The 12,924-nt window shown below is 45.0% G+C and overlaps 1 long non-coding RNA gene across 1 annotated transcript; it reads left to right on the top strand.

The window, feature by feature from the left end:
* Window positions 1-2,848: 2,848 nt before the first annotated feature.
* LOC145547391 (uncharacterized) lies at window positions 2,849-11,623 on the top strand. Its single transcript, XR_014083805.1, has 3 exons — window positions 2,849-3,003; window positions 6,260-6,391; window positions 7,918-11,623. It is a non-coding gene; the product is annotated as an uncharacterized LOC145547391 (long non-coding RNA).
* Window positions 11,624-12,924: the final 1,301 nt, after the last annotated feature.

Raw genomic sequence — 12,924 nt, 5'->3', positions numbered from 1 at the left:
TCCAAGTACAGTCACATTCTGAAGCCCCAGGGGTTAGTACTTCAACACAGGGATTTGGGAGACATAAGTTAAACCATAGCACTCGTTCAATGTGAGAAAGATGCCGAGAGCATCTAACCCATAGCACTCTATTGATGTGAGAAAAACTCAAGCGTATTTAACCCGTAGCATTCTATCAGTGTGAGGACTCAGGAGTAGCACTTTTGGACCTAAGACCTGCTTGTGTTCCAAGGGGAGACATCAACTACAAAGCTGAGATATAAATCTGGAATTCAGAGGAGACATTCAGACCAAATATAGACATCCATCAGTTAAGCACACATGTATTTAAAGCCCAGGCTCTGGGTAATATTGCTTATGGAGGGACTGTGTGGGGAAGAGGGAAGGGATGTGAGAACTAAACTCTGGGGCACACTTTTAGAAATAAGGCGGGGAGGAGGGATCAGAAAAAGAGTGTTCAGTAAGGAGGGAAACAGGCCAGAGCACGTGACACCTGGAAGCAGGTGAAGGCTGTGGTCTAACACAGAGGAACGAAGGAGCAGATGCTTCTGCCCACGCTGAGAACTGGTTTCAGCATCAGACTTGTGTACACAGTTTTCTTGGAGCTCTTAGGGTGAAAGGTTAATGGAAGTGAGTTCAAGACAGAATGGGATGAGAGTAACTGGAGATGATTAACATAGACAAAAATATTTGTGAAGTTTTGCTGTGAAGGGAAATAGAGAAATGAAAAAGTTGTTGGAGTTTTTTTTTTTACAACAATAAAATGTGTTGAGCTCTTTGCGCAGATGACACCACCCTTATGGCAGAAAGTAAAGAAACACTAAAGAGCTTCTTGATGAAAATGAAAGAGGAGAGTGAAAAAGTTGGCTTAAAACTCAGCATTCAGAAAACTAAGATCATGGCATCTTGTCCCATCACTTCATGACAAATAGATGAGGAAACAATGGAAACAGTGAGAGACTATTTTTGGGGGGCTTCAAATTCACTGCAGATGGTGATTTCAGCCATGAAATTAAAAGATGCTTGCTCCTTGGAAGAAAAGCTATGACCAACCTAGACAGCGTATTAAAAAGCAGAGATATTACTTGGCCAACAAAGGTCCATCTAGTCAAAGCTATGGTTTTTCCAGTAGTCATGTATGGATGTGAGAGTTGGATCATAAAGAAAGCTGAGCGCCGAAGAATTGATGCTTTACAACTATGGTATTGGAGAAGACTCTTGAGAGTCCCTTGGACTGCAAGGAGATACAACCAGTCCACCCTAAAAGAAATCAGTCCTGAATATTCATTGGAAGGACTGATGCTGAAGCTGAAACTCCAATACTTTGGCCACCTGATGGGAAGAACTGACTCACTGGAAAAGACCCTGATGCTGGGAAAGATTGAGGGCAGGAGGAAAAGGGGGCGTCAGAGGATGAGATGGTTGGATGGCATCACTGACGCGATGGACACAATTTTGCGTAAACTCTGGGAGTTGGTGATGGACAGGGAAGTGTGGCATGCTGCACTCCATGGGGTCGCAAAGAGTCGGACATGACTGATGTACTGAGCTGAGCTCTTCACAGGGCTCCTCCACTGTTCCGTTCACCTGATCACTTAGCTCTTGCTCTTACTGGACGAGTACCTTGCTCCTCTTTCACATCAAACCTCTAGAACTTCCTCCTCTATCCTCATCCTCAGCTGCTGAACTCACCTCCTGCATCCTTGAGAAAAAGACAGCCCACCCTTGAACAGTATGGGTTTGGACTGCGTGGGTCAAATTATATGCAGATTGTTTTCAATCTAAATACAGTGCTACAGGGTCTGTGGTTGATTTAATCCAATGATGTGGCATGGAGGATACAGAGGAAAGAGCCAACTTTAGGACTTGAGCACCTATGGATTTTGGTACCCATGGTGGGTCCCGGAACAAAAGCCCCAGGGAAACCAAGTGAGGGCAACCAGAGGAGAGTGTCCACGTCCTTTTGACACACATCCAGGGAACTGCACACTCACTTTTGTTCCTCTTCCAATGAGTGATCTGTCCACCTCCTAGAGCAAGCCCTGTGGAATTGGACCCGCTTCTCTGTTGTCTACTTGTGAATATCACTGTACTTTGACTAAATCATCCACTTTTTCTCTCCCTTGTATCATTCCACTCATGTACAAACATGCTAAAATTTCTCTCACCTTAAAAAAAATCTCTTGACCCCCACACCCCCTCCAGCTACCACTCCACTTCTTTCTCCCCCTCTTTACTGCAAACCCTTCAGCTATTGTCCACCTCCCTTGATGTCCAGAGTCTCTTCTTACGGCCCATCTGTGGTCACTGAGGTCAAGCTATTGCTCCCATCACTCTAAGGAAATAGTTCTCAAAGTTATCGATGCCCTTCTTGTTGCAAACTCCAGTGACCAATTTCCCATCGAATAAGTAGCATTTTATATGAGGCTTCCCAGGTAAAGAACTGCCCTGCCAATACAGGAGCCATAACAGATGCAGGATTGACCCCTGTGTTGGGAAGATCTCTTGGAGGAGGGCATGGCCACCCACTCCAGTATTTTTGCCTGGAGAATCCCACGGAGCCTGGTGGGCTATAGTCTATGGTGTTACAACAGTTGGACATGACTGAAGTGACTTAGCATACTTGCATGCAGCATTTTATACAGTATCCTTCATTCCTGTCTGAGATATTTTCTTAACCTGTATCTCTATGTATATATAATATTTCTTACAACTGTTCTGTGCTTGGAATACTCTTATTTGTGTTGTGATAAGCCATCGTGGTTGTGAAAGTAGACACACCTAAGGGCGGTTAACTACAGGAAGTCACAGCAATCATTCACTTCCTCGGGGAGCTCCCCGTGTGGGTGGGGAGGCCAAGGACGCAGATTCAGGTGACAGCTGCATCCCGAGTGCTCCAGGCTGGTCGAGGAGCCCAAGATGGTCCACTGTGCTGATTCCAGGGAAGATTTCAGAGAACAGGAGGAAAGCAGGCGAGCGTACTTTCCTGGAGCCACAGATCTGGTGAGGAGGGTGGTGTGAGGTTGACGTGCAGGTAAAAGAAATTGAAGAGGGAGGATGTTTAAGCGGTTTCCTCTGGGCTGGAAGTTAACCTTGGGCAGCAGTAAGTGATACCACTGGAAACATCCTTTACTTCAAACATCCTTTACTTCAAGTATTTCAGAAGGACTTAAGTTGCTGGCTGAAAAGTTGACTTCATTCTGTGTAGGGCGAGAGACAGGACTATCTTGAAGCAGGAAAAGTGACCCACCAAAGCAGACTTTGAGAGGAAGCCGCTCAAAAGCAGATGAAATCCGCATCCCTGAAGAGCAAACTGAATGATGTTGTTGGAAGCAGGAAGACTGTGTGTGAGGATGACTTCACTGGGATAAGCTTGTTTCTGAGCCTTTGTGCTTCTGATGGGGAAGAGGCTTCGGCATCAGGCAGTCGTGCGGGAACGCTTTGGGCCTAGATGGCGATGGTGAATGCCATGCTTTTTTTATAAGCTCAGTCTTCTTGGGTGACAGGCAGGGAAGGCTTGCCTCTGCATCAGAACAGTTATTAATATAGCATTAAACAGCTTCGTGGCGGAGGGTAGGCGGAGAGAAATATGCTGCTCACGTCTGGGCTGGGAGGCCCTGAAAAATCCCAAAGGGCGCGCATGCTGGGACCAGAGAATAAAGGGCTGGAGAGGGGAGCCAGGGCTCTCTGGGTATTCCCTCTGCCAACAGACACACTCACTCTCTATTGCACACACACACAACATCACTCACACTGCATCACAAACACACATACACTGCATCACACACACACACATATACACTCTGCACCACATACAAATACTCTGCACCACACATACATACACATCCTGCATCCCACACAGCATCACACATACACACACTCCATCAGACACACACACACGACATCACACACATCACATACAATGCATCACACACACACATATGCTGCATCACATCTACATCACACACACACTCCATCACATACACACAGCATCACATATACACACTCATGGCATTACACACACACGGCATCACACACACACGGCATCACACATATACATACACACCACATCATGCACACACTGTATCACACTTACACACACATATTATTTTAGATACACATATCTCTGGTGGTGTCATGTTCCTGAATAAATACATGCATGAAATAGCTTAAATAATCAGAAAATAGCTGAATTTCTTGATCACTTTGTTGTGAAAATTACATTTCCTCTTAAAACTTAAAGTCCTTTTAGGGGATGAAAAACAAAAGTTAAATGGAAGATAGAATAATAAAGTTGGAAAAGAAACATTTATTGAAATATTTACAGTTCCTATTTTAAAATGTTGTTTTCCCCTACAGGAGTCAGAAACGGTTATGTTTAAATTAGCAAACTAAAACAATAACAATTACAAAACTTAGGTCTTGATATATGTCCTTTAAAACTAGATCTTTCTTAAAATAATTTATAGCATTTTGGATATTACAATGTTTTCATGATGCTTTTGTGCATCAAAAAAATTAATGTAACTAACGAATTGTTTAAAATACATCTTAACGATCTTGACATCAATGTAAATGGGCACCACACAAAGTAAAACTGTTTCACAATCAAGGATGCAGAAACCACTGGGGTTTTGTTTTGGGTTTCATCTGTCTGCTGTTACTGGTTTGCTATGCTATACCTCGCCTCGTAGAGATCTTGCAGGGAAAGAAAGTGCTCTTAAGAATTCAGAAAAGAAAAAAACAAAAAAAACCACAATCCAAACTTTAAATTAATGCCAGAACATTAGCTGTATTCCTTTGCATTCAACGTACACAGGCACCTATTTATAAACCCGGGAGCGGGTGGAGGTGGTGCCCGCAGCTGTCACGAGGCAGATGCGTGGATGGTCCTCGTCCGTCTCTCAGAGATGGACGCGCCTCCATCAGCCCCACCAGAAAGCCGCCTCCAGGCTGCAGCCTCCAGAGCAGCGGAGTCACGGCTGCTCCCGCCCCGAGTCCTGGAATTCCTCCCGGTCCCCAGCGGGCCGGCCTCCCCCGCGCAACAGCTGTAACACATTTATTTCTTTGGAGCGCGGAGCTGGGCTGAATAGACTACTGTTCAGAAGTGTTTCGACTTGTCTCTCTCTCCTCGGGAAGGCTGGCCCCAGAGAAGCCGGCCCAAACGCTGATGCCTTTGAGCTCGCGGGGCTGTGCCCGCCGAGGGGTCAGATTTCAGGAGGTCAGCTCCAGCCTGGAGAGGCGCAGGGACGAGCACACACTGGAGAATGGGGGAGGCCCAGGGCTGAGGTCTGCCGCTTCCTCATCTTGTCCTCTGGAACCGTTTTGGACTTGAAGCCTCCGTGACAGAGCCAACTCGCGCGGTCTGGACTCTCTGGACCACTCTGCCCTCCTCTGTCTTCCTCTCTCCCTCTCCACCCCTAGGATCTAAAGAGCTCTCCCCAAAATCAAAGCAGCACAAACAAATGGTCTCCTTTTTCTTTCTGAGACGTTAGAATGATGGGTTTCCTGGGTCTCAGAGTATTTCCAGCCCTCCCACTGCAGGGGAAGCCGGATGCTAGATCCCAGAGGTTGCCCGGAACAGCGCCCATGCTAGCAACAGTTCAGGGATCCCTGCTGGAAAGTCTGGCCGCCCCGGGGGGCAGCTGGGAGGCGGCAGCAAACAGCAGCCCCACCCCGTGATAGCACTGCAGTCCTTGCGTTTCTGCCACCCACCTCTTAGAAGTTTTGGGCGCTGTGAAGTGAAAAGAGGCCGGTGACAAAATTGTACAAAAATAGCACGTTTTTCTTTGGTTGGTTTATTTGTCAATAAGTAGGACATTCAATCGTATTTCTGGAAAGAAGTGGGGGAAAAGAATAAAGACAGAAATACACTAAAGTGTCAGCAGTGATTTTCTGGGTGGTGAATAGTGTATTTGTATATATATACTTCCCTGGTGGCTCAGACAGTAAAGGATCTGCCTGCAAAACAGGAAACCTGGGTTCAATCCCTGGGTCGGGAAGATCCCCTGGAGAAGGGCATGGCTACCCACTCCAGTATTCTTGCCTGGGGAATTCCGTGGACAGAAGAGCCTCAGGCTACAGTCCACGGAATCACAAAGAGTTGGACACGACTGAGCGATTAAAACATATACACACACACGCACACACACACATATATATATATTTTTCCTACGTTTTCAGTAAAGGATATATGCTACTTTTTTTAATGGAAATATATAAGACTTACTAATGTTGGCTTTTGATTCTGGAGCTGTAGGAAGAAAGAGGTGGAAAAATTGCTCCCCCTCCTTAAGCAGAAGGTTTGCCTTGGAGCTTAAGAGACCCTTCAAACCAGGAATTAGGGCTGATAACCCAGCGACTGGTGGAGGACCTGCACTTTTGTTTCCAGGTAAGCTCCTCCATTAAAATCACAATGTCACCTTCCTGGGAAAGCAAGACCCTAAGGTCCTGGACTGAATAACAAATGCAGAGCACACCTCCCCCACTTCCACTAAAAAGTCGTGAAAAAGAAGAAAGTCTTGCCAGCAAATGCCAATTAACATACGTTAACATCATAAACGGACATTAAAATGCTCTAAGCCCTTATTATTGAACGAATTATTTCTGATTGAATTGAGGAAGCCTTTCTTTCTTCTCTGACATCTTTTCTCTCTTTCCTCCCTACATCTGGAAAATCTCAGTAGAGCCTAACGCAAATGAAGGAATGATTTACCATTGCAACTGAATATATGTGAGAGTCTACAAGTCTAGAAAGACACACAGTCTGTGATAAGACACTTATTAGTTCAATGTGTTACTTCAAGCTGTTGCTTCATTTGAGGTATTTGTAAGGATCAATATGGGGAATTTTCTTTTAAGTGAAATGTTTTTTATTCCAGAGAGTCAAATTTAGCTGATTATATATATTTTTAATATATTAAATATTACCTATAGAAATATATAAATCTAATTTAATATATGCTAATATATAAGTACACATATATTTATCATATGATGTATATTCTTGATACATTATTTCAAGGTGGTGCAGTGGCAAAGAATCTGCCTGCCAATGCAGGAGACAAGGATTCGATCCCTGGGTTGGGAAGATCCCTTGTAGAGGGGAATGGCAACCCACTCCAGTATTCTTGCCTGGAGAATCCCATGGACAGAGGAGCCTGGAGGGCTATAGTTCATGAGGTCTCAAAGAGTTGGCCATGACTAGACACACACACACAAACACACACATACATATCAAGAAAAGCTGTCATGGTTTAACACGCTTTTTTACCTTTAACTTGAGGTTTTATTCAGAGTTATTGCCCATACCCTAAGAAAAGCATTACAGTTTAAAAAGTAGAATTTGTTACTGAAAAAGTTGGCAGGTTTGTTTTCATAAACTGAGAGCCGCTGAGTGCAAACTGTGATCATCATCTAGCTTTGAGTAGAAATCAGTTATAGTATTGATAAATATGATGGCCAAGATCTCTAAATTTATTTTAACTTCCATGTACGGTACTTTAAAAGTCAGCCCTGGAAAATGACTGAATGACTCTTCCTTGGACAAGGTGAAAGCAGCATTTGAAAATCCAAAGAAAAACAAAACAAAACAAGAATATGTTTTCTCAGCTTCACTCACTTGTTGGACACATCTTTTGAGATCACCTGCAGGAGAGATCCCTGCATCATTTACTTTGATAAGAGCAGTTTTCTCATCAAGATGGCAAAGTTTATTCATGGAGCAAAGGCTGGTCAATGTGCAGGAAAGGGGATTTACTTAGATGGCCTTGCTAAGGAGTTCCATTTTATTTTATTGTTTCTGTTTGTTTGCTTGCTTTTTAACTTTAAATTCTATAGAACATCTCCTTGCATCTGAAATTTATCTAACTTTGAGTAGCTTTCACATTCCCTGGACCTTCCCCTTGTGTCTTTCAGAGGTTTCTCCTGCCCTGAGTGTGGTTTGATCGCAGTAAGAACAGCCACATTGAGCTATACAGTAGAACCTTGATTCAAAAGCAGAGCCGTGCTCATCACAACAAAAATAGGAGCACGTTTGGATTTCTGGGTTAATCTTTCTTTACGAAGAATTGATGCTTTTGAACTGTGGTGTTGGAGAAGACTCTTGAGAGTCGCTTGGACTGCAAGGAGATCCAACCAGTTTATCCTAAAGGAAATCAGTCCTGAACAGTCATTGGAAGGACTGATCCTGAAGCTGAAGCTCCAGTACTTAGGCTACCTGATGCGAAGAGTAGACTCATTGGAAAAGACCCTGATGCTGGGAAAGATTGAAGGCAGGAAGAGAAGGAGACGACAGAGGATGAGATGGTTGGATGGCATCATTGACTCAATGATCATGAGTTTGAGCAAACTCTGGGAGATGGTGATGGACAGGGAAGCCTGGTGTGCTGCAGTCCATGGGGTCACAAAGAGTTGGACACAACTGAGAGACTGAATAACAACAACGGTATATTCAAGGGATTTCATAGATTCTTAGATTTGAAAGGCAACTTACAAATGTTTCACTTTTTGATCTCAGGTGGCCTTGGCCTGCAACGGCTCGGACTGGGGCTTGGGTTCCCAACCAGAGACTGGGCTGGGTCATGGCGGTAAGAGCACCAGATCCTAGCCATTAGACCAGTGGTCAGTGACAAGGGTCCTGGCCCTTCGACCTTGCAGAAAAGAATCCCCATAAAGATAGAAGGTAGTGAAGCAAGTAAAGTATTTTTTAAGAGGAAAAAGAGTAGGATAAGTGTGGGTTGACACAGGGGTGAACTCAGAGAGGGAGAGTCGCTGAAACTCACCTTTGTGGCAGTTTGAATTACTTGTATGGGATATTTCTTCCAGTTTTCCTTTGGCCGGTCATTCTGATCTGCCTGGTTCACAGTCCACGTTTGGTATATCTCAGGGTCCTCCCGTGTGCTCTTATATCTCTGAGCCAAGATGGATCCTACCGAAAAGGCATCTGGGGAGAACATACCTTGACATGACTCCCCTTTGGCATCCTAGGAGCCTTTTCTGCGCACGTGTGGTTGGGGAGGTCTTCTGAGTTTGGAACAAGAAATATGCGGTCTGTGCAAGGTCCAGCCTCCTCCCTTAATTGTCCTGCTGTTCTTGTCTTGGAGTTTCGGTCAATAGAGTATAAATCTCCAATGGCTTTACCCTGGGTGGATGGCTGGGGCATCTGCCTCCTGCCTCATCTTTTTCCTGCAGAAGCTGAGACCCAGATTGGTGAAGAGAGTAACCAATGGCACCAGGACAGATCAAAATGGCCCAGACTTCAGCCCTGCTGCCATTTGGCTGCCTCTTGCAAACAGATTCCTTGGACTAAAACGTGGCTTCGAAGCAGGTCTGTTTTTTATTAGCAGGCCGTGGCAACAACTCTAACTGGGGACCCTGCTTTTAAAATTATTCCAGCTCTGTGGACTCAGGTCTTAAAGCCTGAGGCCTCTGCTCAGTCTCCAACCTCTGCTCTACCCAATATAAACTTTATTATATGGTGTAGAAAAAACACTAGCCCTGATAAAAGCTTTCTTTCAGTTTAAGTCGAAAAGATCTGGGATAAGAAAGTGAGAATTGGAAATGTGGAAGCAGACACTTCAGGATCTTGGGGAAGTCACAGCCTCAGGCCTGATGGTCCCCAGGAACAGGAGGATGAAAGGCTTTGGGGAGGGCGGTAAATGTGGACGTGATTACATACAGTGTCCAGAATAGATGCACTGTCTGGGGAGATTCCATTAGAACTAGCTGGTGTAGAAAAGTTAGTAACAATTTCTGTCTTAGGAAAAACAAGATGAATGATATAAACTAACTTAAGTGGTCATATAAATATGTTATAATCAAGGAAGAAAAAGATTTCTGGCTCAGAAGAAACTTAAAAAATTGTATTGTTTACCTAATTGATCAAGGTTCTCTTTCCTGCCTTCTTTATGGGTCCAGTAGAGACTATGTCTATAATAGCATTCAATTCTTCTCTATAAGCAATAAATTCTATTGCTGTTATCATCGGTATTACTGTTATTATAAATTAAAATCACTGTGAACAGTGACTGCAGCCACGAAATTAAAAGACTCTTGCTTCTTGGAAGAAAAGCTATGACAAAGCTAGATAGCATATTAAAAAGCAGAGATATCACTTTGCCAATGCAGGCCCCTATAGTCATAGCTACAGTTTTTCCAGTAGTCATGTATGGATGTGAGAGTTGGACCATAAAGAAAGCTGAGCGCCGAAGAATTGATGCTTTTGAACTGTGGTGTTAGATAAGACTCTTGAGAGTTCCTTGGACTGCAAGGAGATCCAACCAGTCCATTCTAAAGGAAATCAACCCTGAATATTCACTGGAAGGGCTGATGCTGAAGGTGAAGCTCCAATATTTTGGCTACCTGATGCAAAGAACCGACTTATAGGAAAAGACCCTGATGCTGGGAAAGATTGAGGGCAGGAGGAAAAGGGAGGGTCAGAGGTTGAGAAGGTTGAATGGCATCACCGACTCAATGGACATAGTATGAGAAAACTTCGGGAGATAGCAAAGGACAGGAAAGCCTGGGGTACTGCAGTCCATGGGGTCACAAAGAGCTGAACATGACTGAGAGACTGAACAGCAACAACATAAATTAAAATGGAATTACAAGGGCTCCTATGGGCCTGGGGAGATGGCTTATTTCAGTGTATCCTAAAACTTGGTTGGAGGTGGGAAAATGGTATGGTTTAGTAGAACAGGTCATGGGACAGTGCAAAACATTGCCTTTTGTCTTTGGGGAGAGATTAAGGCTCCAACACAAAGTAAATGGGCTAAACTCTAAGGTCACAGATACAGGAGCTGGCTTAACAGGGACGGGGGATCAGTCACCAGTTACAGATCCATGTGACTGTGATCTATTGGGGGGAAAAATAAGTTAAATTTCAGCCACAGAAAGTTTCAGTTATGACAAAACCCTTTCATATGCTTTTGTAAAGATAGCCTGTTTCAATGAGTATAAATCAAATGCTTATGGGTGGAGGGAGAAATAGGCAATGTGTGTTCATGGATCAGAGTGAGTTCCCTGACTGCTGAGAAAGAGACTCTTCCTCTGGTTTAGAAACCAATATTTTCTTTAAGACATTAGCTTAGCGGCAGGGTTAGAACTTCTGCGACAGAAGAAAGAAGAAATCTGGAAGAATCCCTCAGCACTGTGGGCTGATGAGGGGGAGGTAGGAGGTCGCTGTGATGAGGACTCAGGTCAGACAGAGACGCGTCTTCCTTCCTGGAAGTCGAAGCAGCCTGGAGCCTACTCGCTCAGTCGTGTCCGACTCTTTGCGACCCCAGGCTCTGTAACCCGCCAGGCTCCTCTGTCCATGAGATTCTCCAGACAAGAATACTAGAATGCGTTGCCATTTCTTTCTCCAGGGGATCTTCCCGACCCAGGGATTGAACCCATGTCTCCTACATTGCAGACGGATTCTTTACCATCTGAGCTACCAGGGAAGTCCATCACAATGTATAACCCAGACACCTCGAGACGGTTTCGGTAGAGCAAAGCCTCTAAAGGGCAGACTCACAACTCTCCTGTTCAGAAGCTCAGCTCTTATATTACCCAAAGATATTTTGTAAGTCTTGCTCTGACTGGTGCACAATTTGTTTTCAAGAAAATGCTATAGTTCTTATGATAGGTCGTTGGCTCATTTTAATGCATACCCTTAAGAGATACACACACAAACGATTAGGCTCTGCATTCTTCCTTCAACAAATATTTGCATGCCTTCAGTGTGTATGTGCAAAATCTTACTCTTCGAAGTCATGTACTCCTAGAGTGAGTCTCGAGTGGGGACTGGGGGCAGCCTTCCCACCTAGCATGTGGGGTCCTCTGCAGCAGGCATTCACTGGGATCTTGACAAACACACTTGCATGGTTAAGATGGGGCCCGGGCACTGCATACAGAAAACGCAGAGCAGTGCCTCCAGCTCCTGGCAACCCTGGCCACTTCTGGGAGGTCCCCTGTCTGCGCTTTTTGGCAACCAGTGGGGCATCACATGGTATTTCCCAGTGAACCTGAACTACGCAGCTCTGACTTGCCCAATAATCCTGCCTCTTGAGTCAGGAACTGAATCTGGTCTGTTTATTGCTTCCTCTCTTATCACTTCGGACAGCTGAGAATTCACAGGGACTGAGGGTGAGGGCTGGGGCTGCGGGGAAATGCAAGGATGGGTGGCGGAGACAGGAAGGGGCTGATATACAGGCCTGGATCTCAGGAGGCTTACGATCTAATGCAAGACGAGATGGTGACATGAACACCAATTAAATGGCAATAAAGATCTGTGCATATCATCAAGTGTTAATCGACTGGGCTTTAGTTAAAAAAAAAAGCCCAGGAAGGAAGCCGGCACTTAGGGTGTGTCCACCGCTCACTTCACACATCTCCTTTAAACCTCATAAGAGAGCCTTGGAGACATAAGCTGTTGCCTTATTTTTCACGGAGGCCAGAGGCTGAGTGCGGTCTCTCTCCTCTGTCTCTGCCTCTCCCCTGCTCTCCTCCTTCCCTTCCTGCAAGCACGAGGAGGAAGCGAATGACAGAAGTGGGTCCAGTCCTACGTTAGTCTGACTTCCAAGCCTGAATTTCTTCCCATCGTACTGTGTCACATGTGTATCTAAGGAGCCTCTTCCTGAGGTCACGAGGTGACTGCTCGGGTCTGGGGGAAACTTAGAGATGCAGGATAAACAGTCTTAATTATGGGGGATCCAGAAGCCCTGCCAACACCATCCTGGGTCCCTGAAAGCAGAATTTCTTCCCATGGGCCTGTAGCCTTCACTCAGTGAATAATCAGAGAGTAAGAATGAAGGATTCTGCACTCACCTCTCACAGTTGCCTAGAAGGTGACGTGGTAGCTCTGTGTCACTCCAAGTTCAGGCCATGGATGGTTCATCAGTAACTAGGGCAATGTGGTCCAGATGCAGCTCAAAGGCCCAC

Source organism: Giraffa tippelskirchi, chromosome 4 (assembly GCF_054371585.1).
Source record: "Giraffa tippelskirchi isolate mGirTip1 chromosome 4, T2T-mGirTip1v1.2.pri, whole genome shotgun sequence".
Classification (NCBI taxonomy): domain Eukaryota; kingdom Metazoa; phylum Chordata; class Mammalia; order Artiodactyla; family Giraffidae; genus Giraffa; species Giraffa tippelskirchi.
This window is presented reverse-complemented; position numbering and strand designations above follow the sequence as displayed.